This window comes from Ovis canadensis, chromosome 23 (assembly GCF_042477335.2).
Source record: "Ovis canadensis isolate MfBH-ARS-UI-01 breed Bighorn chromosome 23, ARS-UI_OviCan_v2, whole genome shotgun sequence".
NCBI lineage: Eukaryota > Metazoa > Chordata > Mammalia > Artiodactyla > Bovidae > Ovis > Ovis canadensis.
In genome coordinates this window covers 24,139,095-24,164,568 of record NC_091267.1, presented here as the reverse complement: position 1 = coordinate 24,164,568, position 25,474 = coordinate 24,139,095, and the positions used below count along the sequence as shown (strand labels likewise).

At 38.3% G+C, this 25,474-nt stretch overlaps 1 non-coding gene across 1 annotated transcript; it reads right to left on the bottom strand.

Annotated features, from left to right (window-relative positions):
- Nucleotides 1-542: 542 nt before the first annotated feature.
- On the bottom strand, nucleotides 543-615 carry TRNAM-CAU (transfer RNA methionine (anticodon CAU)). The gene has a single exon. It is a non-coding gene; the product is annotated as a tRNA-Met (tRNA).
- Nucleotides 616-25,474: the final 24,859 nt, after the last annotated feature.

Here is a 25,474-nt window from a genome sequence, read left to right as displayed (position 1 = left end):
CACGACTGAGCGACTGAACTGAACTGAAAAGGTCAGAATTCCAGGATAGTTTAATTGAATGGCTTCTCATTACTCAAAATTACTAAACTCTCAGTACCTTGCTTTACAGTGTATTATTTACTTATGCATTAAAAAATTAATATATAGTTCCAGTTAGGGTTGTGTCAGTTGCTGTGGGGTGAAGTGGAGAGGTGGAAAGTATTGATATATAATGTTGAGCAGAATGAATTCAATCCTGGTTCTCACATGGCTTAGAGTGCAGAGGGAAGTAGACATCAATCAAATCCATATCCTGACAAAGGAATTGAAAAAGAAGATTTTATAGATTCATACTATCCAATACTACCTCTAAGGGGTTTGAAAACAATGAGGCAAAATGCAAGAAATTAGACCTGCAATTCAGACAATATATAAACTTCTTTTTTTTTTTTTTTAATATTTATTTATTTATTTGGCTACACCAGGTCTTAATTGCAGCATGTGGGATCTTCAGTCTTCATTGCAGCATACAGGATTTTTTAGTTGCAGCATGTGGGATCTAGTTCCCTGACCAGGGCTTGAACAGGGGCCCTCTGCATTATGAGTGCAGAGTCTTAGCCACTGGACCACCAGGGAAGTCCCTAAACTTCTTAATCACATAGTTGAGTTCAGTTGCTCAGTCGTGTCTGACTCTTTGTGACCCCATGGACTGCAGCATGCCAAGCTTCCCTGTCCATCACCAACTCCCTGAGCTTACTCAAACTCTTGTCCATCAAGTCGGTGATGCCATTCAACCATGTCATCCTCTGTTGTCCCCTTCTCCCCCTGCCTTCAATCTTTCCCAGCATCAGGGTCTTTTCAAATGAGTCACTTCTTCACATCAGGTGGCCAAAGTATTGGAGTTTTAACATCAGTCCTTCCAATGAATATTCAGGACTGATTTCCTTTAGGATGGATTGGTTTGCCTCCTTGAAGTCCAAGGGACTCTCAAGAGTCTTCTCCAACACCATAGTTCAACACCACCATCAATTCTTCACACAATTCTTAATCACATAGAGCCAGTTTCATACCTACAGATTTTTCTTTGATGTTCCCCCAAAAGTGATCTTTAGAAGGAAATGCTATTAACTGAAAATTTTCTGAATTGCATATTTTTACTTGATGTAAGTATCATGTATTTTCAAGGATTTTAAATAATAGATACTATAGGAAATAAAAATAATTTCAACGATTCATTTTTTGCTTCTCAGTCACTCAGTCGTGTCCAACTCTTTGTGACTCTGTGGACTGTAGCCTGCCAGGCTCCTCTGTCCATGACATTTTCCAGGCAAGAATAGTGGAGTAAGTTGTTTTTACTTCTTCAGGGACTCTTCCTAACCCAGGAATCAAACCTGCATCTCCTGCATTGGCAGGCAGATTCTTTAGCACTGAGCCACATTCAGATACAATTCACATGTATCTTGGTACAACTGTACCTATGTTATAAAACTTGGTTATTTAGGGCAATACTGTTTAGTGTTCTGTTTCTGCAGTGTTTAATATGATTTTGATATGTATTAATTTATAGAAACCATGTTGCATATGGGAAATAGATACATGTATACCTGAGAAATAGTAATTCAATCAATAAGCAATCATTGAGAATATATCCATGTAAACACATGTGTATATGCCACATTTTTATGCTATTAAATTTTATATTTATCATGTAATAATATCAGTAATGTTATTTTATGAAATTGATTAGAATAAGAACTTAATTTTGAAATGTGTGCCTTATCTTCTGACTCATTTAATTATAACAATCTATAACCACTTAATACAAAAACATTGGGTATATTTCAAGACATCTTACATCATAACTGTGTTAGCAATCAAACTTACTCTTTGTAATTCAGTATCTGTGTCATTTTCTGAGAAAAGGAGGTCAAAATCTGACTTATTGATGACTGTTCATTTTTTTTAAATATTTGAATTTTAAAATCCCTTCATTTGACCAATGTAATACATTTAATTTTTTAAGTGATGAAAAAAAGAGATTTAAAAGTTATATTAAAGTTCATAACAATGTATGATATTTTTATGGATATAGATGATATAAGGTAATATTAGACATTATGCTGACTTAACGTCAATGTGCCTATGATACAGTAAGAGTAGCTGACTATATCAGTGTCCTACTGGGGCTGTAACAAATCATTTGCAATTTATTGGCTTAAAATAACACAAATTTATTTTCTTACATTTATGCAGACTAGAAGTCTGACATTGGCATAATTAGGGTAAAATCAAGTTTTCAGCAGGGTTGGGTGTCATTCTGAAGACTCCAGGGGAGAATCCATTTCCTTGCCTTTCCCAGTTTCTGGCCCTTTCCCTCCGTCTTCAGAACCAGCAACATTCTCTGATTATGCTTCTGTAGTTACAGCTCCCTCTGACTCTCCTCTTCTGCCATAATCCGTGTAATGGATTATAACTCTTTCTCATATCTGGGGTTATAAATCTGTCTCATATCTGGGGTTCACCAGGATAATCCAGAATAATTTCTCCCATATCATGCTCTTATATTCTTATACCTTTTAAGTCCCTTTGCATGTGATGTACTATATTTGCAGATTCAGAAGATTATGACTTGGGCATCTTTGGGAATGGGGCATTATTCATTTCTCCAGGATTTGTATGGTACTCATGTCACTAAAGGGCTTCTCTACTGGCTCAGTGGTAAAGAATACACCTGCCAATGCAAGAGACATGGGTTCAATCCCTGGGTCAGGAAGATACCCCTGGAGAAAGAAATGTCAACCCACTCCAGTATTCTTGCCTGGGAAATCCCATGGACAGAGGAGACTGATGGGCTACAGTCCACTGGGTCTTAGAAGAGTCAGACATGACTTAGTGACTAAACAGCAACAACAATATCACTAAAATGTACCTTGATTAGTTTAATGCTTTCACTATGTAAATCAAGAAACATTTGTTAAGAGTTATTGTAGTCAAGTACTATACTAGGAAATGCAGATGCAGAGAAAGAATAGATTATATTATTTCAATGGGTTAAAGTCTAACAGGAAATATTAGTAAACTAACAGAACAAAGGTCCATCAAGTCAGTGCTATGGTTTTTCCATTAGTCATGTATGAGTGTGAGAGTTGGACCATAAGGAAAGCTGAGCACTGAAAAATTGATGCTTTTGAACTGTGGTGTTGGAGAAGACTCTTGAGAGTCCCTTGGACTGCAAGGAGATCCATTCAGTCCATCCTAAAGGAGGTCAGTCCTGAATATTCACTGGAAGGGCTGAAGCTGAAACTCCAATATTTGGCCACCTGACTCGTTTGGAAAGACCCTGATATTGGGAAAGATTGAAGGCGGGAGACAGGGATGACGGAGGATGAGATGGTTTGATGGCATTATTGACTCAAAGGACATGAGTTTGAGTAAACTACGGGAGTTGGTGATGGACAGGGAGGCCTGGCGTGCTGCAATTCATGGGGTTGCAAAGAGTTGGACACGACTGAGCGACCGAACTAAACAGAGGTAGTGCAATGTCTAGGTGAACATATAAATACACCAGGCTCAGGTGAGTAGACATTAAGGGAGTTCAGGAGAGTCTTTCCCCAAAAAGTGATCCATGAACTTATTCTAAGAGCAAGTAAGAGTTAACTCAGTAAAGAAGGAAGAGAGCTCCTCAGGTATATAATATTCTTTAAACAATCTAGTCCCCATAGGTTTAAAGTGAGCATTAGAGTTCTATCTTAATAAAACTCATCATTACATTCATGACAATTGTTTCTGTAAAGAAGATCACTTGGCAGTTTTCAACTAAATATGAAATGTACTGTAATGTAAACTTAATTTTCTACTTTACATTTCACCCACCTGTTTAAGTCACTTCTTGATAGAATGTTCATGGTTATTTTCCCTTTTAGGAAATTCGGTTCTATTTTAAGACAGATACTTCTGTGCTAAGTGCAAACCGTGATGGGAAATAATCACTTTCATAAGCAAAGATGATATTCTCCAGAACCCTCCCAGAAGGCTCTGCTATTCATCTTTCTTTTCCTCTTCATTTCCACCACTGCTTCCCCAAAATACACAATTTTAGCTTGCAGACAGGCAGTGTGCCCAGTCCATAAGCTTTCAAAAGGTTTCTAACTTAACCTTTCTTTAACATTGAACTCTTCTGATGTGGTAGCTTCTTACAGACCTGTGTGAATCTCCAAGTTAGCAATGGACATTTTAGGGAGAGGCATACTATTTGTTTTAAAATCCCATAACCTAGTAGATTATAGAGCAAAATCTTACACCAGATTTTCAAATGAGCATTTTGCACAGTATGTATTTGTAATATGTTAGCAACAAATTGAGATAGGTGCCATAACTGGAGGATAATTGCTTTACAATGTTGTGTTGGTTTCTGCTGTACAGCAACACGAATCAGCTGTAAGTATACATGTATCTTGCCCATCACGTTGAGCCTCCCCTGACCCATCCCACCCCTCTAGGATGTCACAGAGCACCGAGCTGAGCTAGGTGCTGTATTATTTGCTTTAGTAGATGGGGAAACTGAAGCTTACCGAGATTGATCAACTTGCTCAAATTCTCTTTATTAGTAATTATTAGAATCTGGATTCTCACCTCTTTCCTTTAACCCCTGTGCAATTCTGCCTTGCTTGGTTAGGTGGACCAAGGAGAGGGAATTGATCACTCTTGACAAAACCTCAGAGCTTTCAGGAATGCCCAGCCTCCTCAAGAAAGAAAGAATTCTTCAACAAAGCACATGTGATGGAAGGCACTTAAGAGATGGACCAATTTTAGGTCAGAAACCAGTGGAGGGACACAACCCAAAATATCCTTTCAACAGTTAACCTACTCTTGCCTCCTGTAACCGTTTTATGGAAAATACCCCATTATTCCTCTCAGTGATTTTGCTTTAATTTTTTTTTCTGCTCCCAAGTGACTTTGACAAATCCAACATTTACTATCCACACAAATAAATGTTTCATTTTGAATTTGTTTCATTGACAAAATACAACTCTTATATCTGCCATTGACACTGAACAGAAAAGAAAATCAGTGCAGCAATTTAGAAGGAAGAAGAGGGAAAAATAATAAAGTGTTTTCAGAGTGTGGGGAAGAAAGAGTCAAATGAACATACCCTTGGCTGAACACGAGATGAATGAATGAGGACTCAGGACTTAGGTACCATCATGTTTTGCTGGGCTGTGCAGGGAAGTGTGGACTTTGTGGCAAAACTGCCTTGATTTCTCTGGCCTTATTCTCTGACTGGTTCATGAATCAAGTTAATATTAGGTACCAGGCTTTAATATCTTGGGTGTCAAAAGAGAAGATCTGAGTGAAATATTTTCTTCTTAATTAGTAGAGCTTGCTAGATTGCCCAGGGTGACTCAACATTATCAAAAACTTCCTACTTATTTCAAGGATTGAGACCCTAGGGAGGTCATGACTTCCTGCAACCTACAGAGAACTCTGTTACTAATATAAGAATATAATTGGCCTGAGGATTATACAGTTTGTTATTAAAAGAACAGAAGTTTTGTTTCAGCCTTTAATTTGGTAATGGAATTGGAGCCAAAGTCAATCAGTAGAAGATGATAAAAGCTGTGTTCAGAGGTAAATGGCAGGCCAGTAATCCCATCTTTTTAAAAGTGAGAGTTACCTGGTTTCTCAGGATCATTAAAACAGATGAATTGGTACAAAAGAGATGGGCATGTGTAACACAATTTAAACAGGTAATCTTATCCCAACTTTTGAATACCTCTGTCTTACTCATTTTAAAAACAAACTCATAATTGAGGGATGAGTAATTTGATTTGTAAATTAACCACTGACTGATTACACAGTTTGAGGATTTTTCATCCTTACTTTACGCTTTTTTGCTCCCTTTGAGTAAAACACATGCATTCAGGCTCCCTTATCATTCAATAGAATCTCAATTAGAAACGTCTATTACAAGTTATGACAAAAGTTATGGCAGATGGGGAGTGGGTAGTAAAATTCTGTTGCTTCTTCTTTCCTACTTCCCTTAGGCTTTTTTGAGTTTTCTTTTTATTTGAGAGTTCCTTTAGAGATGCAACTTCAAAAAGCTGGGCTCCCCATTTCCCTCTAAAATCTTTTTCAGACAATTTTAAACGGTATGTCTAGTTAAGAGGCAAAGGAGCCACGTTTACATTCGGGAATGAATTTCTGAGTTTTCCCTTGTTCTCTCTGTGCCTTAGAAAGGTTCTCTCTCTCTTTTTTCTTTTGTTAATTTCATGAATGACGACAGTTAAAAAGAAAACATTAAAATTCTCAAAAGGTGCCCAAGAATTATTAAAACATTTAAGATGCACTTTTAGTGCATGTTGATGCTTTATGCCCATGGCAATCTTGGCTAATGAGGCCATTTACATTCATGAAATGAGAAGCAGGTTTGTAGGAAGCCATGAGATACATTTTTACACATTTAAATACGTTAGTTGTATTACCTGGACACTATTGAACTGCAAGGCCAGGAGCCTCAATTACTTGAGAAGCAGATTTAAAATAGCTAAATTTTTGTTACAAAGAATTTAATTTTTTTTAAGTTTATATTGGCAGGATATCATTTACAATGAATGTTAATGATTATCCCTATTAAAAAATGGAGCTGTGATATTTCTCCTTGAGGTGAACCATTAAAACCTATTCTAATTTCCAATTGTGGTAATGTTATACTAGAAGGTCCTAGTGTTCAAAACTATTCCAGTGAGTTTAGCCAGCTGGATTCGCTGTTACAGGAATATTAAGAAGCCATTTGATAATTAGCTATTAATTAATATGCTGTAATTAACTGAGCTACGTGCTCAGTCGCTAAGTCACGTTTGACTTTTTGCAACCCCATGGACTGTAGCCTGCCAGGCTCCTCTCTCCTTGAAATTTTCCAGGCAAGAATACTGCCATGGGTTGCCATTTCCTCCTTCAAGGGATCTTCCCAACCGAGGGATCGAAACTGCATCTCCTGTCTCTCTTGCTTTGGCAGGCAGATTCTTTAACATTTTTAATTTACTTTGAAAATTAAAGGAGGAATCTATTCAATCATATGCTAGATTCTCTCCTCAACAGCCGGTTCTCTCCTCAACAGCCAGTCTGAGCATGAGTAAATGTTTTCTTTGCATTTCAGGAACAGGAGTGAAAACATTACAAATCTAAATCAAAATAAAGATGCACATAACTTGTTTTTCAGTTTATGTTCCTAACTCCTTCTGTACCCTGGTGACACTCTGCCCTCTGAATTCTCAGAAAATATATAGGTGTGCCGGTTAGTTCCTTTTCATTAAGAACTTCTATAGGCACACACATATCAACGCACACATACACTTTTTCAAATGACCATATAGTTTGCATTTCTTTTGCTTAATCATTCAGTTCAGTTGAATCTCTCTTTTATGTCTGACCCTTTGCGACCCCATAGACTGCAGCACACCAGGCTTCCCTGTCCATCTCCAACTCCTGGAGCTTACCCAAACCTATGTCCATCAAGTCAATCATGCCATTCAACCAGCTCATACTCTGTCACCCCCTTCTCCTCTCACCTTCAGTCTTTCCCAGCATCAGGGTCTTTTCCAATGAGTCAGTTCTTTGCAGCAGGTGGCCAATGGATTGGAGCTTCAGCTTCAGCATCGGTCCTTCCAATGAATATTCAGGACTGATTTCCTTTAGGACGGACTGGTTGTATCTCCTTGCAGTCCAAGGGACTCTCAAGAGTCTTCTCCAACACCACAGTTCAAAAACATCAATTCTTCGGCCCTCAGCTTTCTTTATAGTCCAACTCTCACATTCATGCATGGCCATTGGAAAAATCATAGCTTTGACTAGACAGACCTTTGTTGGTGAAGTAATGTCTTTGCTTTTTAATATGCTGTCTAGGTTGGTCATAGCTTTTCTTCCCAGGAGCGAGCATCTTTTCATTGCATGGCTGCAATCATCATCTGCAGTGATTTTGGAGCCCCAAGAAAATAAAGTCCGTCACTGTTTCCACTGTTTCCCTATCTATTTCCCATGAAGTGATGGGACTGGATGCCATCATAGTTTCCTGAACGTTGAGTCCTAAGCCAACTTTTTTCACTCTCCTCTTTCACTTTCATCAAGAGGCTCTTTAGTTGTTCTTTGCTTTCTTCCATAAGGGTGGTATCATCTGCATATCTGTGGTTATTGATATTTCTCCTGGCAATCTTGGTTCCAGCTTGTGTTTCTTCCAGTCCAGCGTTTCTCATGATGTACTCTGCATATAAGTTAAATAAGCAGGTGACAATATACAGCCGTGATGTACTCCTTTTCCTATTTGGAACCAGTCTGTTGTTCCATGTCCAGTTCTAACTGTTGCTTCCTGACCTGCACACAGATTTCTCAAGAAGCAGGTCAGGTGGTCTGGTATTCCCATCTCTTTCAGAATTTTCCACAGTTTGTTGTGATCCACACAGTCAAAGGCTTTGGCATAGTCAATAAAGCAGAAATAGATGTTTTTCTACTACTCTTGTTTTTTCGATGATCCAATGGATGATCCAGCAGATGTTGGTAATTTGATCTCTGGTTCCTCTGCCTTTTCTAAATCCAGTTTTAACAGCTAGAAATTAATGGTTCACATACTGTTGAAGCCTGGCTTGGAGAATTTTGAACATTACTTTACTAGCATGTGAGATGAGTGCAATTGTGTGGCAGTTTTAGCATTCTTTGGCCTTGCCTTTCTTTGGGATTGGAATGAAAACTGACCTTTTTTGGTCCTGTGGCCACTGCTGAGTTTTCCAGATTTGCTGGCATATTGAGTGCAGCACTTTCACAGAATCCTCTTTAGGATCTGAAATAGCTCAACTGGAATTCCATCACCTCCACTGGCTTTGTTTGTAGTGATGCTTCCTAAGGCCCACGTGACTTCTCATTCCAGGATGTCTGGCTCTAGGTGAGTGAAAATATCATCGTGATTATCTGGATCATGAAGATCTTATATATATATATGTGTGTATATATATATATATATATATGTATATATATATATATATAGTTGTTCTGTGTGTTCTTGCCACCTCTTAATATCTTCTGCTTCTGTTAGGTCCATGCCACTTCTGTCCTTTATTATGCCCATGTTTGCATGAAATATTCCCTTGGTATCTCTAATTATCTTGAAGAGATCTCTAGTCTTTCCCATTCTGTTGTTTTCCTCTATTTCTTTGCATTGATCACTGAGGAAGGCTTTCTTATCGCTCTTTGCAAAAATACAAAATGGTTGTTTGAGGAGGCCTTGCAAGTAGCTGTGAAGTGAAGAAAAGTGAACGGGAAAGGAGAAAAGGAAAGATACCCATTTGAATGCAGAATTCCAAAGAATAGCAAGGAGAGAATGGACAATGTATATCCTATTTCCAAATGGTTACATAAAAACATACAATGGTTTATTTACAACATTTCATAAACTAAATATTTTTTTAGTTTTCCAACTTATATTTATTGATAAGATACTCTTATCAATTTTTTCCCAAAATACATTATTTCAAACTGTTGGTTTTCCAGATACTTAGCTATATGCTAAAGTTGCTTATTATATATTTCAAATAATTTCTAGTATTAATCATATGACCTTCCAAGACAGCAATAGAATATTCAAGCCTCAGTGAACACTATTTTATCTAGAAATGAAGTATATACTTGTTGAAATAAGGTTGGCTTAGGATATAGAGTTTTATTTTATATGTATTTTCTCACTGGTATTTCCCCATTGTCCATGTGGATAATACTGGGTAGTAATAAACTGTGGAAAATTCTGAAACAGATGAGCATACCAGACCACCTGACCTGCCTCTTGAGAAACCTATATGCAAGGTCAGGAAGCAACAGTTAGAACTGGACATGGAACAATACACTAGTTCCAAATAGGAAAAGGAGTACGTCAAGGCTGCATATTGTCACCCTGCTTATTTAACTTATATGCAGAGTATATCATGAGAAACACTGGGCTGGAAGAAGCACAAGCTGGGATCAAGATTGCTGGAAGAAATATCAATAATCTCAGATATGCAGATGATACCACCCTTATGGCAGAAAGTGAAGAGGAACTAAAAACCCTCTTGATGAAAGTGAAAGAGGAGAGTGGAAAAGTTGGCTTAAAGCTCAACACTCAGAAAACGAAGATCATGGCATCCGGTCCCATCACTTCTTGGGAAATAGATGGGGAAACAGTGGAAACAGTGACAGACTTTATTTTTTTAGGCTCCAAGATCACTGCAGATGGTGACTGCAGCCATGAAATTAAAAGACGCTCACTCCTTGGAAGAAAAGTTTTGACCAACCTAGATAGCATATTAAAAAGCAGAGATACTATTTTGCCAACAAAGGTCCATCTCATTAAGGCTATGATTTTTCCACTGGTCACGTATGGATGTGAGAGATGGACTGTGAAGAAAGCTGAGTGTGGAAGAATTGATGCTTTTGAACTGTGGTGTTGGAGAAGACTCTTGAGAGTCCCTTGGACTGTAAGGAGATACAACCAGTCCATTCTAAAGGAGACCAGTTCTGGCTCTTCCATTGGAAGGACTGATGCTGAGGCTGAAATTCCAATACTTTGGCCACCTCATGCAAAGAGTTGACTCATTGGAAAAGACCTTGATGCTGGGAGGGATTTGGGGGCAGAAGGAGAAGGGGATGACAGAGGATGAGATGGCTGGATGGCATCACTCACTTGATGCACAAGAGTTTGGGTGAACTCCGGGAGTTGGTAATGGACAGGGAGCCCTGGTGTGCTGGGATTCATGGGGTCGCAAAGAGTCGGACATGACTGAGTGACTGAACTGAACTTAACTAAACTCTAATTTTAAAATTTTTAAGTAGAATGATAAAATTTCTCATTGTCATTGATCAGGTTATGTGAATTACAGTGAGCCTTCTTACTACAAAACTCACTCCCCACTTGTGGAATGTGGAAGGAATAAACAGTGTTTGGACCAACTGTAATATCTTGCCTTATAATTTGTCTTACTGTAATATCTTGCCTTATAATTTGTCTTACTGTAATATACTTGCATTATAATTTGTCTTACTGAAACACATATGCCTATGTGTTTCGGCTACATTTTCTTTTAGTTATACGAAGTTAATTCCCTTCTGGCAGAGAAAAAGTGATTGTTTATGTGTAATGCCTTGTTCTAAATCCTCATATATTGAATTTTGTTGGGAGTCAGTCTCGTTGCTAAAATTAAGTACTACAGTGGAACTTAGAACAAGGTGGCAGCTGGTGGGGGTGGGCATCTCTCCAAAAGGCAAAATCTCAAGTGTAACTCTATAGTTGGCCCTCACTATTCATAGTTCTGCATCCATGGATTCAGTTCACAAGAGGGATTGTGTGGTGCTCTAGAAAATATTTACTGGGAAGAAAAAATCTGCATGTAAGTGGATTTGTGCAGTTCATACTGTGTTGTTCAAGGGTCAACTATACTCTATTCTCTTGAGGCTGGTAGGAAAAAATGTATTATTCCATTTCCAGTTTCACTTGGATAATTAATTAGCCAAAGAAACATGTTTTAAAACAACAAATCATAGAACTGTGCTTGTAGAGCTGACATCCAATACAATGCCCATTCTTACATTTTATGTTAAGAGCTGTGCCAATTTTATGTGTTTTTCAGTTTAATGGGCTAAGTCTCAAGCAAAATAAGAGGCCTAACTCAGTCACTGAGATATGGTGTGCTTCCTGCCACAACTCTTTAGCTGAATAAGGTTTCATTTACTGAATTGCATAATTAATTTTCTATTTACTTACTGAATATCTCTGAAAATTGGCACTTGAAAACTCAATAATATCAAGATAGAAATTTTTGAAGAGAAATTATGGGCAACTAAGTCATGCTTTTAGGAATTCAATACCGCTTATGTTCGTATTTCTTACCTTTATTGATCAACTAATGATAAGAATGATCAGCTTAGATTTTTGCAGAATTATTATCACATATTCCAATAACATCTATTTTTGTTTTGAAACCATGTAGGTTTGGCAGGAGATTCAGGAAGGAAGTTCCCCTATAGTTATCTGATATACAAATCCCCAATTATATATATATTGATATTACAGTACTGCTATCAGATTTGTCTCAGTTCTGTCACGAAATTATGAGATTTAGTGAATTTATCTAACTGGGCCTCTTTGAAAAGAAAGGACTTGGGCTAAATAGTTTCTAACATGTTTCTGCTTTTAATGTCTTCTCATTTAGTACAGGAAAAGCTTCTGGCATGGTGATAGGCTAATCCAATGGTGACCTACTGATGTGTTTGCTCAGTTGCTAAGTCATATCTAACTCTTTGCGGTCCCAAGGACTGTAGCCCACCAGGCTCCTCTGTCCATGGAATTTTCCAGGCAAGACTACTGGAGTGGGTTGCCATTTCTTCCTCCAGGGGATCTTCCCAATCCAGGGATCAAATCCCCATCTCCAGCATTGGCAGGTGGATTCTTTACCATTGAGCCACCTGGGAAGAACTGAACTATCAGAACAGGCAACTAAGTGCTGGCATTTCCTCATGCATTGAGTTGTAAGGGGAAAAACTTGAACCATAATATATTCAAGTTCATCACTCAGACTGTTCTCAATACGCAAAGCCAAGGAGAACCTCCACATTCGTCTCAGTAGGTATAAAGGTTACCACCTGATCCAAGTTCAGCTACCAATTTGTACTGCTTTGTACTGATTTTATTCATTCTTCTTTTGCAAATGCCAGAAATTATTTTTGATAACCAGTATTGCTTTTCTCAGATTCTATTAAGTTCTAATAAGAATGTAAATATAACATTTAAAGCTTTCAGAGATGCTTTTTGAAGGTAAATTTTATCTTATTGCTCATTTTGGAGGATTCATAAATAAATATGAAATGTTTTAAATACAAGAAGGTGTCTACTTTTTTGAGTTAAATGATGATATATTTATTAATATTATTGATGACCTTATTATTTTGGGTGCTAACATAACAGAGATGTTTAAAAAATGTATCAGTAACTTGAACCTATTTCCACATAAGTGTTTAAGGGGGTCTTTGCAATTTATTTTGTTTCTCTGACATGAAGAGTCCACATTTTAATGCATAACTATCCATTTAGACACATTTAAGATAGAATTTGGCCCCTGAAATGAATATTATAGATTTATTCTTGATTTTCAATTCAGTGAATTGTGTCCTGATGGTCATTTTACTTTACTATTGAGCATAAATTAAATATGTATTAATCAGTTTACATGCAAACACACATATTAATATTTAGATGCTGTGGCCTTCAATATTTATATTTAAACAACCATCTCTTTAGTGATCCCTGATGGTTTTCTCACTGCAGGGAACAATAAAACTGTACAGATGGCTTAGTTTTTATACATGGGCTTTAAATAAGCAATGTGTCTTTCTTTTCTTTAAAAAATTCAGCTAGAATTTATTGATTGCTCACTGCATGCCTAGGGGTGAGACTCAATTTTTACACTGAGAACTTGGAAATAATCTTTCTGCTTGTGGGAAAAGAGGGATAGTTTCTGCTTACAGTCTATAACCTAATAATTCTCCCTCCTGATCAACTGAATTTTGGTTAAAGTGTAAAGTGACTCAAGAGACATTATTTTCCTTGGTGAAGAAATTAAAATATGTAACCAGTTTGAAAAATGGAGATGTGGAATTGGTAATCTAACCACTGGATTTTGAATGATTCTTAATATAGAGGTATTGTGATGCTTCTTGCTTTTGAGTGTTTTGATATGGAGATTTCACATGTATAAAGCATTTCACTGGAAAACAATTTTCCATGCAAACTTGGATGGAAAGTTTGCAGTAGTTTGTCCTCTCCAGACAGTTACTAAATCATGGAAAGTAAGCCCAAGCTAGAGATACTGCTTTACTCTGTGATCTTGGGTAAAGAAGGAAAGAGAAGCTAATTAAAGGCAGTTACAACTGTGGTGTTGGAGAAGGCTCTTGAGAGTCCCTTGGACTGCAAGGAGATCCAACCAATCCATTCTGAAGGAGATCAGCCCTGGGATTTCTTTGGAAGGAATGATGCTAAAGCTGAAACTCCAGTACTTTGGCCACCTCAAGCGAAGAGTTGACTCATTGGAAAAGACTCTGATGCTGGGAGGGATTGGGGACAGGAGGAGAAGGGGACGATGGAGGATGAGATGGCTGGATGGCATCACTGACTCGATGGATGTGAGTCTGAGTGAACTCCGGGAGTTGGTGATGGACAGGGAGGCCTGGCGTGCTGTGATTTGTGGGGTCTCAAAAAGTCAGACATGACTGAGCAACTGAACCGAACTGAACTGAACCAGAGATACATTGCATATTCTCTCTCCAGGCAGGAGACTAGACCACCTGGTAGTCATTTGTTGACTTTCTAAAGCTCCATGTTATGCTGTAGCAGAAAGCTCAATTAAAATACCCCTTTCAGGGGTGTGGGATGAATTGGGAGAATGGGTTTGACACATATATATTGATATTGATACTATGTCTAAAATAGACAACTAATGACAACCTACTATATAGCATGTTGAACTCTAAATGCACCATGGTGATCTGAATGGGGAGGAAATCCAAAAGGATAGCCTTGGACATGAATGAGGGACTGAACTGAACTGAATTGATGGCTGATTCATATTGCTCTACAGTAGAAACAGCTGAGCGCTAAAGAATAGATGCTTTTGAACTGTGGTGTTGGAGAAAACTTTTGAGAGTCCCTTGGATTGCAAGGAGATCCAACCAGTCCACTCTAAAGCAGACCAGTACTGGGTTTTCTTTGGAAGGACTGATGCTGAAGCTGAAACTCCAATACTTTGGCCACCTCATGTGAAGAGTTGACTCATTGGAAAAGACTCTGATGCTGGGGGGATTGGGGGCAGGAGGAGAAGGGGACGACAGAGGATGAGATGGCTGGATGGCATCACCAACTTGATGGACATGAGTTTGAGTGAACTCCGGGAGTTAGTGATGGATAGGGGGGCCTGGCGTGCTGCAATTCATGGTGTCGCAAAGAGTTGGACACGACTGAGTTACTGAACTGAACTGAACTGAACAGTAGAAACTAACAAGCATTGTGAAGCAACTTTATTCCAATAAAAATTTTAAGAAAAAAAAAGGTAAACCTAGAAAAACAAACAAATGAACTACCCCTTGCAGAAACTTTGATGGTATGACTAAGCTGAAATCCAGGGGAAGATAAAACTAAATGTTAGCACAGCCTTTATGATGGTACTGAAAGATGGATTGGAGTTTAGGAAATTTTTCACCAGATTACAAGCCAAAACATGAATAGGAATAGAAAGAACCTTAGTAATAGAGGCCCTAAAATATTAGGAATCCCACAACAAAACAGGTAATATTGAAAAGGATGATGAAGTCTGAACAAAATTACTGAGTTGAATAAAGTGACTCAGGGAACATGTTAGAACATAATTAGGATATTGTAACCAATGAAATTACCCAGTTGAATAAAATAACCGAGGGAAAAGATCAGAATAAAAGTTTGGGGATAGCCTGCATTGAAGAGAGAGAGACGGAGCAGGTGGGGAGAAAGCAGGAGGAAGGCAAATAGAAATGGCATATGAACCAGCCATGATCAGGAACACTTTGGATATTGTTACTAGCACATGGAACCAAATATGCAATCAATGTCGATTTATATTTTGAGAGAATTGCCAAACAACAAGCATACATTTCTAAAAAGGCTCTGAAGTTTTCCTCTTACACAACTTTTATGAACTCATCTTTCCACCTGGCAGGAGATGGCTAATTTGTACAGCTTCCTCAAAAGGGCCTAATTGCAAATGTCCTCAAATGTGGTATAAAATCATGAATGATGAGTATTAACTGACATAAGGCAGAAGAAACTATACAAAATAAAAAAATGGGCAGGAATAGGGCAATAATATTAGCAGTTCCCCTAACCCTCCATTGCAGGAAAAGGTCCATGTACTAGCTGCAGGATTCCAACAACACTATGGACAAGTAACTGCTGTTGTATTCAATGTTTCACTTTCTGAAGACAGGACTACACGTTGTTTTCAGATCCGGGACTCTGAGCAGAACTCAGTGACTGCAAGTGACTCTGTAGTATGTCTTTTCTAGAAGAAGTTAGTTGCATTCTCTTTGTGGGACATGAATAAAAATGTATTCAATGGCCAGAGATAGAGCTAGGGATCACCAAATAATGTCTTTTTCCCATTTTCAGACTCCTTAATTAGGTTATGGACCAAGTTCCTGGGTTCTGGCCAGTGTGATACAACTATTACTAGAAATGAAGGAAGACCTTTTATGACACAGTTCTTAAAACCATCTTTCTGGATCCTTCTGCTTCTGCTTCTTTGGTTCCACATTCCAGTTTGTATGCATACTATATGGAGAAAATACATCCAGTCTTAACTTAAGGAAATATGAGCAAGAAATAAAATGTTTTTGGTTTACTCTATGAATTGGGGTAAATTTGTCATCAAGTATAAGCTAAACATTTGATTTTCATTATTGCCCTTGATACAACTTTCTATTCTCATTCTCTGAAAATAATTCTGGGTTTTGAGGGCTCATTTTAAAGATTTTTTTTGTATCAGGATTTCTGAAATTTCATAAGTTATAAATTTATTTATAGTATCCTTCATTGAATATATTCAAATTCTTGCATCTGAGAACTAACAGTTTTTAATCTATAATTTTGAGACTTCTATATTGTTTCCATCTCATTTTTTGCTACCCTTTTCTTGGAAATCCATTTAAATACATGCTAGTTGTTCCAAATGATCTCTGTTCTCCCCATCTCCTCCTTTTCTGCCAGAAATCTTGCATAATTTCTTCTGACTTGCCTTCAAATGTATTACCTCTCTCTTAGCGGTTTTTAATCTGTTAAATCCATCCATTTATTTATTAAACGTATTATTGTATTTTTCTCTTCTTGAATTTCTAATCTTTTTTCCCCTCCAAATCGCCCATACTCCTTTTAGAATTTCTTATAAGCTGATGACTTTGTCAAGTTCGGTTTTAGCTTTTCTTGTTGTTGTAGCTGGCGGGGAGGGGGCTGGTGTTCTTGTTCATTTTTTTCATGGGTCTTCCTGTTCCTGATCATTTTTACTTATATACCAGACACTGTTTTTAAGAAAAAAATGGATGTGAATAACATCAGTCTTAGGATACTATTCTGTTCTTCTAGATAGTGCTATGGCTTACCTTTCCCACATGCTTGTGAATGCTGGCAGTATTCTACTCTTGTTCTTCAAGATCAGACGTTGCCTGGGTCACTGATATTTCTATAAAGGCAAACTACAACTCCTGAAATTGCAACTTTTCTTTCAGCCCCTCCTTAACTGCTAGGATGAAATCTTTTAGGAATTCAGCTTCCAGCGTGGGCCACAATACCGAGTCTCCTACTCTGCAGGGTTAGTCAATGTTTACCTGGTTTTTATGCCCTGATGCAAGAAATTCATTGTTGCCTGGCCTCTTGGAAAATTTATTGATGTCACAAAATCATACAGAGGGTGTGACCAGCTGTAGGGAAGATAAACACACTTGAGCCCTGTGATTTCCCACAATGATTTAATGGTGATAAATTGAATCCAACATTTCCAGATCACAATTAAATCTGTATCTTACATAATTTTGTATAAGTAACTACTGTTACTGAGGTAAAATTGTAATTTTAAATTATGTCTATTACATTTTTAAAAACACATTATGTCCATATACACTTTATTTTATTGAAGTATAGTTGATTCACAATATTGCGTTAATTTCTGCTGTACAGGAAAGTACTTCCATTGTATATTTTTAGTATTCTTTTCCATTATGGTTTAAGTTTCCCTGGTGCCTCAGCAGTAAAGAGTCCGCCTGCAATTTAGAAGACCACCTGTAATGCAGGAGACACGAGTTCAGTCCCAGGGTTGGGAAGATGCCTTGGAGAAGGAAATGGCAACCCACTCCAGCATTCTTGCCTGGGAAATCCTGTTGACAGAGGAGCCTGGTGGGCTACAGTCCATGCAGTCGCAACAGTTGGACATGACTTAGTGACTAAACCACATTACGGTTTACCACAGGATAGTAAATGTAGTTCCCTGTGCTGTGCAAGGCTCCTTGCTGTCTATCCAGTCTATATGCAAATATTTTCATACGTACATCTGTCTATGTTCCACATTAATTGATGCTGGTATGTGCAATGAAATATGGTGCCTGTTGAGGGCAGATGAGGTAAGAAGCCTGTCTCGCAACATGAGAAAATATGGCTAAATCTCCTCTGATGCTCTGTATCATGTCACTTATCTCAACTCTTATTTCCTCTGCTTGATTTCTCATTCAATGCCTCTGCAGTGCTCTACCCTCTTAGGTTCTCAGGATCCTTTCTTCATTACCTGTGAGTTTCTTGCTGAAAGGAAGCAATCAGACCTACTTCTAATTTAAAACCTGGCCAATGAAAACTTTTATCTCTAATTATGAGAAATAATGATTTGTCATTAAGTCCTTTTAAATTTTAGACACCACATGGGTAAGGTGTTGTTTTCATGGGAGGAGGGGAGGCAGAAGCATTGGGCACTGTTTTCTAACGTCTAAAATATTTCAGTGAAGCAGAGTTCCAGCTGCTTTTCAACCTAAGAATCAGAATTCAGTTACAAAAATATTATCAGAAAAGATTTTCACCACACAGCAGAGGAACTGCTGACATTATATTAAAATGTGTGATGCTTGAAAAAGGGAGACTCTTTTCTGTAACAAGAAACACAACCTTCATTTATAGTCCTTACTGCCAGTGCTTAAGCTTTCCTCCTTTTCCAGAATTTATTAAGGATAGATTTTTAACTCTACTCTGGGGTCTTCCTTCTAACCAAAGGAAAGTCTGAAATATTGAAAATAATTGTCATTTTGAAAGGTTGAAATTTTGAATTTGTATCTAGAGGACACTGCAGCTGTTAAAAATGTTGATATAGCATCTGGCAAAGACAGCAAGTGGTGGCTTGTGATTTCAATTCAAATGCATGGAAAGAAAAAAAAAAAACACACACACACACACAAAAAGAAATGTCTGTTTGTAAGTCTTGTGAAAGCAGAGAACCTTTGTCCTGACTGGGAGGGAGAAGGATTTTATTTTATTTTATTTATTTATTTTTTTTTGAAAACTAATTTTTTACTTAGCAAAACCCAAAACATTTGAGAAAATTCTGTTTTGTAAGGATGTGAGGTAGTGGACTCTCTCATGGTAGAAGTAAAATATTTGCATTCCATATAAAGGGCAATGTGGCATATTTATCACAATTTAAAATATTCGTATATAATTTTTTTCAATTTATTCATTTTTAAAATTTATTTATTTATTTTTTTACTTTACAATACTGTATTGGTTTTTTTTTTTTTAGTTTTTTATTTTTTAAATTTTAAAATCTTTATTTCTTACATGCATTCCCAAACATGAACCCCCCTCCCACCTCCCTCCCCATAACATCTTTCTGGGTAATCCCCATGCACCAGCCCCAAGCATGCTGCATCCCGTGTCAGACACAGACTGGCGATTCAATTCACATGATAGTATACATGTTAGAATACCATTCTCCCAAATCATCCCACCCTCTCCCTCTCCCTCTGAGTCCAAAAGTCCGTTATACACATCTGTGTCTCTTTCCCTGTCTTGCATACAGGGTCGTCATTGCCATCTTCCTAAATACAGTATACTAACACATATATATGGAATTTAGGAAGATGGCAATGGAGAAGGATTTTAAAAGTCTCCAGAAGTGTTAACTGAACGTAATGTCAAACTGTCAACAACTGCTTTCAAAAAATAAATTACCTCTAATACCTTGTGTATTTTTTCACACTGTCTATTCCCCTGTTACCAATTAGTTAACACTCGCTTTGACAGAGAGATGATGATTCTCCATAATCTAAGACTTCAGATGTAGTGTGAATAACTTTAATGATGCTCTTACAGGAGAAAATATCTCATAAAGCCTCACTATATCAAATCCTAATTTAGAAAAATGCGGCAACAAGCTGCAAAGTGCTCTCAAGTCAATGTGCAAATGTTTATTGGATTCTCATTTCTCGTCAATTTCATGTTTCACTTATGTTTCTATCCTCTCCCAGGGACACATTTCCTAGAGGAATTTATATTGTTTTTATTGATCACCATAGAAAATTAAAGTTATATTCAGTCGGAATAAAATACATCATTCTGGAATTCCTAAACAGTTTGGGCTATGATACACATGAGAAGCATAGTTATCCGAAAACGAGGTCACATTTTAATGTGTCTGAAAGAAGTATTTATATGAAAAGGCTGCAGAAGTGGGCCAGGGAATAATAAAAATTATATATTAGTCAAGCAAACAAGTTAAAGAACTTTCCACTAAATAGCGAGGCAACTCTGTCTTAAGTAGCAGGTAAGAAAAAAAAAAAAGTTGTATAAAAGCACCCAGGTGATTCTAAGCTATTGCACTAGAATCAAAATAAGATAGTTGGTGTCAGTCTTGAATCTTAGTAAACCACTGAGTTTATTATTTTTTCCTTTTGGGATACTGGCCATTTCCTTCAATTGTCCCCACTTCTCCTTTGCTGACCTTTAACCCCAGCCCTAGGGACTCTGGGCACGACTGCAGGAGGCTAGCAACTGCGTCTTGTCTGCCCTCCTTCCTTTTTCCTGCATCTTCGATTACCATCAACTGCTATCAATTCAGCAGCAGCAGCTATCAGTTCAAGTGTTTAATCCTTTCACCATTTGTCATGGCCAGGAAGGCCTTTGATAGGACGTGAAGGCCTTCTTGTTGTTGTTCAGTTGCCCAGTTGTGTGTGACTCTGCCACCCCATGGACTGAAGCATGCCAGGCCTCCCTGGTCCTCACCGTCTCCCCAAATTTGCCCAAGCTCATGTCCATTGTATCAGTGATGTCATCCAGTCTTCTCATCTTCTGCCCCCTCCTTCTCCTTCGGTCCTCAATCTTTCCCAGCATCAGGGACTTTTCACTTCAGATGACCAAACTACTGGAGCTTCAGCTTCAGCATCAGTCCTTCCAGTGAGTATTCAGGGTTGATTTCCCTTAAGATTGACTGGCTTGATCTCCTTGCTGTCCAGGAAAAGAATTGAGAGAATGTGAAAGGAATGGCTTGAACATCTCTTCAAGATTTGGTGCTAGGTATTTATCAGAAAACAAGAACAGGTTCTTTGTTTTCCTTTTTTATGTTCTCTCAATGTTTTGCTTGCTATCAGGCTGTTAGATGAATGGTTTGATTGAAAAAGAAGCTATTTTGTGTCAGTTCTTTGATCAAAACCCTCCAAAGGATTTCAGTCTAACTTTACGACTGCAGTCCTCACAATATTAAAACGGTCTGTGAGAGCCAAGGGAATCTGCAGACACAACTGGGGTCCTGTCTCCCCCACCCTTCCTCTGCTCTTAGTTTCCCTCCTTCTCCCTCAGCTCCAGCAGTACTGCTTTCCTGGCTCCTCTAACATTCTGGGACATTCCTGCCTTAAGAGTCCCTGAACTTGCTCTTGCTTTTGCTCAGAAATACGTTTTCCCGGTGATATGCATGGTTGAATCCCTCACCTTCTCTAGGCTTTTACCCCAATGTCATCTTTTCAAAAAGCCCTTTCTTGTGAACATAGGGGTGCATGTATCCTTTTGAATTCTAGTTTTGTCCAGATAACGTGCCCAGGAGTGGGACAGCTGGATCATTTGGTAATTCTCTTTTTAGTTTTCTGAGGAACTTCCAATTTGCTTTCCATAGAGACTGTACCAACGTACATTCCCTTCGACAGTGTAGGAGGGGTCCCTTTCCTCCACACCCTCTCCAGCATTTGCTGTTTGTAGAATTTCTAATGATGGCCATTCTGACCGGTGTGGTACCTTGTTGTAGTTTTTATCTGCATTTCTCTAATGATTAGTGATGTTGAGACATGAAAACAGCCTAAACGTCCATCGAAAGATGAATGGCTGAAGAAGATGTAGTACACATATACATTGGGATACTACTCAGCCAGAAAAATGAACAAAATGATGCTATTTGCAGCAACATGGATGCAACTAGAAGTTATCATACCAAGTGAAGTAAGTAAAAAAGACAAAGCTAAATATCATATGGTATCACTTATATGTGGAATCTAAAATATAACACAAATGAGCCTATCTAGGAAACAGAAATAAAATCAGGGACTTAGAGAATAAACTTGTGATTTCCAAGGGCTAAGAGCATGGAAGAGGGTAGGGGTGGGAGTTGAGGATTAGCAGATGAAGATGATTATAGGTAGAATGGATAAACAAGGTCCTACGGTATAGCTCCTACTGTTTATCCTGTGATAAACCATAATGCAAAGAATATGAAAAAGCATGTATATGTACGTATAACTGGGTCACGTTGTTATACAGCAGTAATTAGCACAACATTATAATTCAACTTATATGTCAATAATGTCAATAAAAGGTTTTTCTAAAAAGCACTTTCTTGGTCATGCTAAGTAAAATCCCATTCCCAAATTTCCACTCCCTACATTTTCCCCCCCTTGGATCTTCCCCTGCTCCTGGCATATCATATCGTTATTTTGTTTTGTTTTGTTTTATTTCCTCTATCTCCTCATGAGACTGCAACTCCACGATGGCAGGGACTTTTGCCCGTTTTAAATATTCTAAGTGCCTAAATAGCACTTGGAACATAATGTACAGTCAAAGGGAAAAAAAAAAGGAAAAAAGAAAAAGCCCAAGCCAAGTAAATGAACATATTATATCAAATAAACATTAAAGGCTGACCCTTTAGAAATGCTTACAAACTAAGGTACAGAGAAACTGCTCAGATCCAGGCACTGAACCTGTTTCCCTGGCTTTTATAACCGATCGGACATGGACTTTCTTGAAACAATTTTTCATTAAAAGCATCGTGTGTAGCGTTAAAGTTTCGGTCACCATGCCAAGTTGTTACAAATAATTTAGACCCTCTTTTCCAAGTCTCACAAATTAAATATACTATTCATTTCTAAGAAAACCAGGGCACAGATTTGTTTGTATTATCAAGATGTTAAGAATTTATCCAAATGCCCAACAAAGAATGGTCTTTTCTCCCGTCCTTACAAGAAAAAGCCAAGCCCAGCATTATGTGAGTGATGAGTTTACATTAGAGCAAAAAAAAAGGAAGAGTTCTTGTGATGATTTCTGGTTCCAATTTAATTGATCTTTCTTGTGATCAGGGTACGTTGTTCTTCAGTTGCTAAGTCCTGTCCAACTCTTTGTGACCCCAAGGACTGAGGCACGCCAGGCTTCCCTGTCCTTCCTTATTTCCCAGAGTTTGCTCAAATTCAGGCCTATTGAGTCAGTGATACTATTCAGACTAATTTATCTATGTACCTCCCCAAATTTGTATATTGAAACTCTGAGCCCTGACATGACTGTATTCAGAGCTAGGGCCTTTGAGGAGGTGAGGAAGGTTAAATGAGGCCATGGTGGTGTGACCCTAATCTGATAGGGCTGGTTCCCTTAGAAGAAGAGAAGACGCCAGAGTCCTCTCTCCATCAGGTGAGGACCAAGGCAGACTGTGTGCAAGCCAGGAAGGGAGCGCTCAGCTGCATTGAAAGGACTAGGCCTTGATCTTGGACTGCCCAGCCTCTAGAACTGTAAGAAATTAAGTATCTGTTGTGTAAGCCACCCAGGCTTGGATATTTTGTCACCGCACCTGGATCAGACTCAGAGAAGGCATGAGCATATGAAAAATCACCAGCTGGTTCTAACAGGTGGTCAAAGGTGAGAAATACTGCTCTATTTTTCTCTATCATGAAAATAAGACAAAAGTCAAAACAAGAAACTGTTCCTTGAATCCACATATTTTTTAAAAACCTGCCTTTCTCTTTGTTCTTTTTTTTTTTCTTCTTAGATCCTCCCTGCTGTGTCTCCTCCATGTCCTCACATTCTCCTCTTTCCCCTGATGCAGTTCACTCTGACTCCCGTCACCTTTACTTTCACAAAAGATCTCACTGTTCTTTGTGACACCAAAGCAAAGAGAGTCCAGGCCTCTTTTATGTAACACTTCAGCAGTTTTGACATTCTCCAGCTCACCTTTTTCTCATCTTTCTTGTTTTGTCTTAACTTTCATATCTCTTTCATTTCCACTTATTTTATTTTCCTTCATCTCTTGAAAATAGTAGTATAGTGACATTCATAGTTATATTCAATGGTCAGAAAAAAAGGTAAGCTTTTGTCATGAATATTTTGTTTATTTTTAAAGAAAACAAATACAAAAGCTGAAGTCTCCTGTGATATCTAATACAAGAAACATTACCTTTCTCTTGTCCCAGCAATATCCCTTTAACAAAATATTTCAATGAAATTGACAAGGGCAGACACAGACCTGCTCCTTTTCTTGCACCTGCTTTGCATCAGCCAATTTCTCATTCTTTGCCTAATGATTATTGATGGTGCTTTAGTCCCTACGTCGTGTCCAACTCTTGTGACCCCATGAACTGCAGCCTGCCAGGCTTTTCCGTCCATGGGATTCTCCAGTCAAGGATACTGAAGTGGGTTGCCATTTCCTTCTCTAGGGGATCTTCCTGATCCAGGGATCGAACCCTGGTCTCCTGCATTGCAGGCAGATTCTTTACCAACTGAGTTATGAGGGAAGCCTGCCTAATGGCTATTAGACAAATTCAAAATTGTCTGTCTCCTGAAACTAGCTAAATGTAGAGAAAATGTTTCCTGTTCAGCTGACTGAGATGTCTCCTACTTGTAAGAAAACCCCAGTGGTAAAGCATGCCCTGGTCACTTAGATGGTAAAGCGTCTGCCTGCAGTGCGGGAGAACTGGGTTCTATCCCTGTGTTGGGAAGATCCCCTGGAGAAGGAAATGGCAACCCACTCCAGTATTCTTGCCTGGAGAATCCCATGGATGGAGGAGTCTGGCAGGCTAGAGTCCATGGGGTCGCAGAGAGTTGGACACGACTGAGTGACTTCACTTTCAGCACTTTCAAAGCATTCTGTCTGAAAGTTGTCCACTCCTCAGAACCACCCTGCCAGACACTCTAACCTTAGCATCTGAGGTGTTCTACCCCCTGCAATAACCTGAATAAATCTGTCTCCGTACTCTCCTGGTTTTTGTCATTATGCCATACTAAACATGGGCTTCCCTGCCATTTGACCAGTGAAAACAAGTGATTCCACTTAAGCCTCAAAGTACTATTTGTGTTAACAGTTTTAGATATGTATTAATTTTATACTTTTTGTTGAATTAATCTAGGAATTTTATTTTTTTTAAAGGCTTAAAATGTATTTTAATAAGTTCATGTTGCATTATTGCATTTCTCAGAAAAACTTCAAAGGTATTAGGGACAAATCAAACATGGTATACCAATACAAAATGCACAGCATAACTACCTAAGATAGGCAAAGCTAAGAGCTACCTTCTGACATTCAGCATACAGCAACCCTGTTCTCAAGATTGTACTAGGCCTATCAAAGCTGTGAATGGCAACATCACAGACACAAAAGGGCCATTTCTGGGTTGTCCTTACCCAAGA